Consider the following 5,783-nt stretch of genomic DNA (forward strand, 5'->3'; position numbering starts at 1 on the left):
TAGACCAGGCTGACCTTGAACTCACAGCAATCTGCCTGCCTCTGCCTCCAAAGTGCTGTGATTAGTGGAGTTCACCACAACGCCCGGCAGAATTAGTTCAAGTGTCTCATGTGTTTAATTTCTTTTTATTTCCTCCCTCCTCCCTCTTTCCCTCTTTCACCTACTCCCCTTACCCGCTACTTTCCCCCTTTTTTCTTTCTTTCTTTTTGACAAGGTCTCATATATCCCAAACTAGCCCCAAATTTGCTCTGTGGTCGAGACTTTGAACTTCTGATCCTCCTGCCTCCTCCTGAGTGCTGGGATCTCAGATTTATGCTACCACCACTCCTGGTTTTTGTATTGCTGGTCACTGAATCCTGGGGTTTCTGTATTCTAGGCAAGCACTTCATCATACCGTACCTCCAGGCCTCAAGTTATATTTCTCTGTTCAGATATTGTTACATTAATTATTAATATTATTAGTATGTTAATTGGTAAGATACTGGAAGTTTTCAAATACATAGAGAAGAAGCATATGTATTCATTTAGCAGGCATCTACTGATTGTCTCCATCTCTGTTTGGGATATGTCGGAGAACTATACGGGCACAATCGCTGGCTTTATGGAAACACGTTCTACAGAAAAGACAGGCACCAAAGGGTTACCCAGAGATGGCCTTGAGCAGACAACAGGTGATGGGGGCCTTGCATGGAAATACTGATGGCTCTGCCTCCTCTCCACAAGTGGGCGGCTCCATGTGGTACAGACACTGCTGGGCAGGTGGGTGGAGAGGGGGTGGGGGATTTTTTCAGTGTTCTTAGCTTCAGAAGCCAGGCCAAAAGTGTGAATGTAGGGGAGGGATTATTAAGGCTTGAGGAAGGAACTGAAGAAATTAATTTAGATTAAAAAATTATATAAAGCTTGCACAAACATCCAAAAAATTAAAAAGACCACATTTTGCCATATTTTGTTTAGATTTTCTTTTTCAAAAATAGTTGAAAAAGAAACTCTTATTGATCCATCCTTGTGAAGACGGATACCGATTCCTTTTTTTTTTTTTTTTTTTTTGAGACATAATGTTGCCATGTAGGCTAGGCTGGTCTTGAAGTCATTATCCTTTTGCCTCTGCCATTTGAGTGTTAAAAGTATGGGCTGGAGCTATCTGCCACAGCTGGCTGATGTGTGGCAAGCACAAACAGAGCCAGTCGGATCTGAAACTGCTTTCCTTTATTTTTTTTGATCGAGGTAAATTATGCCCAACATAATTATATCATTCTAATAGTTCGTAAGTAGATGAGCATATCACGTATATTCATGTTGTGCTGTAGCCACCACCCCTAGCTGTACTGAGAGCGCTTTCATTTGCTTCAGATAAACTCCGCCCCTCCCCCCACGAGCCCTGGGAACCTCTGTTCTACCTCAGTCTTTGCCTCTTTTGTTCTTTTTCATTTAAATGAAGCGATGTGCTGCTCTTCCTCCTGTTTCTGTTTATTTCCCCTACGACTGTTTTCAAAGCCCATCCATATTGTTATGTATACAAAATTGTCTTTTCTTTTGACTGGGTAAGATTAACGACAGACTCTGAGCAGCACAAAAACACACTCCGTTAGTCAGAGTGAGAGGGTGAAGGACCAACAGCGCAGGTCTCCGTGTCGTCTCTCTTTCTTTTTCAGGGTTTGCTATAATCCCTCGCATCAAGTTGTTCTTCCTACATTCTTTTCGAGGGACTTCATTAACATCTCGTACAAGCTGTACTGAGTGTCATCTGCTAGGGGTGTTCACTGTTAAAATATCAGGGCCCTGGAAGGCTGCCAGGTTCCCTCTGAGTCGGAGCTGGTTGCCAGTGCTCTCCGCTGGCCGGAGGTGGGCAGGTGCCAAAGACTAGGGCAACTGGATCTCCGGAGCAGCTGCAGCTTGCTGACCGGAAATGGGGCCAGCCGAGCAGGGGGTCGGGGCGAAACCTTTTGGTAACAGCTTCTGTAATTTCCCTCCTGGGGTGTAAACAGCTTTTAAAATGGCAGAACCACAGTGAGAAAAAAAATGCATCTTGGCTATTAGATGTTGCGTCTCCGGCTTCACCGGATGGCTTCTGAAGTCTGAAAGACCTGGATTCTGGAATAGCACAATTTAAAGCCAGGCATTGTGTTCCAGCGGAGATGCAGCTTCACCTTCCAGATTTCATCCTTCAGGAGACTTGACACTTAGACAATAATAATCTAAATAATGCTTGTAATGTACATTATTATTATTATTATTAGCCAGGGAAATTCTAATTACGATTAATTAAATTGTAAATACCCTTTGTTCTCCCCTCCCCCACCCCGGATTTTGATATTTGTTTTTCAAGGTAGAGGATCTTTTTGTAGCCTTGACTGTCCTGGAACTCACTATGTGAACCAGGCTGACCTCGAACTTACAGAGATCCACCAACTGTTGCCTCCGAGTGCTGGGATCAAAGGCGTGCGCCACCACCACCAGGCTTGTTCTTCAAATTTTAAATTTAGATTTAAAGCAGTTATGTATGCTTCCTGAGCTCGAGCCTGAGCCATTCCTTTCGCAGGGATCACTAATGTCAACAACAGAGGGATATGCCCTAGTTTCGGGAAACCAGTGTGCGCCACTGCCCGTATAGATACCTCCGCGAGTATCTGCAGCTACGAAGTAGAAGACTTCCTATTCCCGATGTTTAGCTCCTAAATGAGGAAGCTAAAGCTGAACAGAGCCGTATAAACAGCAAAACTACAGCTCAGACCCAGCATTGCCAATGCCAGTGATCAAATTCCTACTCTCTAGCATCTGGTTATTAGAGGGGATAGAGACAGACAGGAGGCTGGAAGCCACCTTGTTAAATACAGGCCCAGAGATGGAGGTCTAGACTGCCAGCGGCCAGGCTCCCATCTCCGGGGTCTGCTGAGCGCCACCACACCCCAACTTCTTTGTTGTTGACTGTGTCCGTTAGTGTAGTCGCTGCTGTATTTTAGGTTTTGAGCCTGGGAAAGGATGGGACTCTGGGCATGCCCGTAGGTGTGACTGGAGATGCAGTTTATATTCTAGTGGTCAAGTGAATAAAAACTTCCCGATGTGTTCGAAAACTTGGTATTGTCAAGGAGCTGTGTAGAAGCCAAGCGTGGACTGCTGGGGTAATTCAGCAGCATTCTTCAACGCCTGCTCTTTTCAGTCTTATGAGTGTGACAGCCCATCCAAGATCTTCCAACTGTGCTGGGGTGGCAGACCTTGTCAGGACTCAGTGAGAGGAGCAGGGATCTTCAGGCCCACACAGGTAGCTGCCGCAGTGATGGCTTCCGGCACAGAGCCAAAAAACCTTACACAGCTAACCCTCGGCTCTCGGGAAACCATGGCATCTGCTTCCCTCAGTAGCCAGGACTGCTGTCCCTGATCTGACATCCACACCAATCATCGCCCCACCCAAGGTTTCTCTGTATAGCACTGACTGTCCTGGAACTCACTCTGTAGACCAGGCTGTCCTCAATCTCAGAGGTCTGCCTGCCTCTGCCTCCTGAGTGCTGGGATTAAAGGCACGCGCCACCACCGCCCCGCATGCACCAGTCATTCTTAAACTGTAGGGAACAAACGAATCTGCACCACTCCAGAAGGTAGACGATGTCCCAGGGCACGTGAGCTGCTGCTGTTTATCCTTTCTTATCCTTTTCACGATAGCCAGTCTTGCATCTCAATCCCATTATCTCCTCTGACTCTATAGCTGCTGCACGCTGTGCAAATTTATTTATTTAAAATTATATTTATCAACTTTATTTGCATATGTATTTGTGTAGAACAGTGCAAGTCTATGGGTCAGAAGACAGCCTGGGGAGACATTTCTCTCCCTCCCAGACCATGCATCAAGTTCAGGTTGTTAGACTTCATGGCAAATGCCTTTACCTAGTAGGCCATGTTGTGGGCTATCTTTGTGTTTTTTTTTTAACTCCTTTGGGGAGGGGACACAAGAAGATAATAGTTAAGAAATACACATTTCTGGGGCTAGAGAGATGACTCACTTGTTGACACAGGTTCAGTTGCTAGTGTGCACATGGTGACTTAGAGGCACCTGTAACCCGTTCCAGGAGCTCTGATACCCTATCCTGGTCTCCCTGGGCACGAGGTATGCAGGGCACATACAGATGCACAAGCAAAAACACTCATACAGCCGGGCGATGGTGGCGCACGCCTTTAATCTCAGCACTTGGGAGGCAGAGGCATGCGGATCTCTGTGAGTTCGAGACCAGCCTGGTCTACAGAGCTAGTGCCAGGACAGGCTCCAAAGCCACAGAGAAATCCTGTCTCGAAAAACCAAAAAAAAAAAAAAAAAAAAAAAAAAAAACCCACTCATACGCATCCAATAAAAAATAAATCTTAAAAAAAGAGAAACATGCATACTTGCTCAATACGCCTTCCTAAAATAGCGCCAGGAGTTTGCTTTGGTTTTTGCTTCACAGTGCCAGGGACATGCAGGACCTCCTGTGTGTCAGCAACTACTCCACCACAGGTTTACTCGTCCAGCATTTGTTTGTTTCTGATTGTGGATGGCCCCTATCTCCAAAGGCCACCGAAACTACAGATACCTTGTATAAAACCACTCCTCCTGTCCTGCTGTGTCTGAAGCCCTCCTCTTTATTTACCAGACCCTCCTTTGCCTATCCTCAGATACCCCGTCTAGATACCAGCGGAGATTAGAGGGCCCGAAGAATGACCCATTTTGATGTTATTGCTGTGTCTTCTAAATGCATCTTCTTGTAAACAGTCTTCCAAATATTTTGGTAGCTGCTCTGTTTATTCACTTTCTTTGGTGCTGTTTCTGTCCCACTGGCATAGATTCTTTCTATTTTTTCTTTCTTTTTTTCATGAAAACAGTAAAGATTTAACTCAACAGTTCAGCGTTCTAATATGTATGGTATTGAGCCATCATCACTTATATTTCAGGACATTTCCATCATCAAGCAAGAAACCTACTCATTACCAGTCACCTCACCCCCTTTCCTACCTACCCAGAGGACTCAGCTTCTGTTCCCAGCACCCACAGCTCGGGGACTGTCTACCTGAGCTACCCCCCAGTGCTCCCTGGATCTCACTACCATGTTTGCATAGGAGAACAGGGTAATACCATGGCCCAGGGACAGAGTGTAAAAGGCACTCAGCCCTGGAAGGCCTCTCTTTCCTTTGCCCCTATCCCCATTCAGCGCCAGCTTCAAAATCATTGGGCTCATTCCCAACTATAACCCCAGGTTCGGGGGATCTGACACCCTCTTCTGGCCTCTTCATGCACCCGAATTGTACATGGATACACACACAGGCTTTTATGGTTTTATAGTATACTTATTTATCCTTAATTGTCACATTTTCACAGAAGGCGAGCCCTTTGGGGGAACATTTATGCTTCCTATTTTGTCTCTTAGCTGCCTTTTCTGTGTCTTAGGTGTTTGATTAAATGCACCCTTCTGTCAAGCTTTTTAGCTAGAAACTTAGGTGGAGTCACTTGGTGTTCTCAGCACCCACGTTTTCTCTATATGGCGATTACCTTGTTCTCCTGTGAAAACAACACGGACCTGAGATTGAGAATGGTTGGAGTGGCTCAGGTAGACAGTGTCTCCTGCCTTCTCTTCCTCACCTAAGCTAGCCACTTTCCTCCAGAGGGAGAGACCCAAATGGGTGAAGAGAATTGAGGGGGAAAGGGCACTGCATAAAACATGGCTTGTGTGCCGGGCGGTGATGGCGCACGCCTTTAATCCCAGCACTTGGGAGGCAGAGGCAGGCGGATCTCTGTGAGTTCGAGACCAGCCTGGTCTACA

This window comes from Microtus ochrogaster, chromosome 18 (assembly GCF_000317375.1).
Source record: "Microtus ochrogaster isolate Prairie Vole_2 chromosome 18, MicOch1.0, whole genome shotgun sequence".
NCBI classification, from domain to species: Eukaryota; Metazoa; Chordata; class Mammalia; order Rodentia; family Cricetidae; genus Microtus; species Microtus ochrogaster.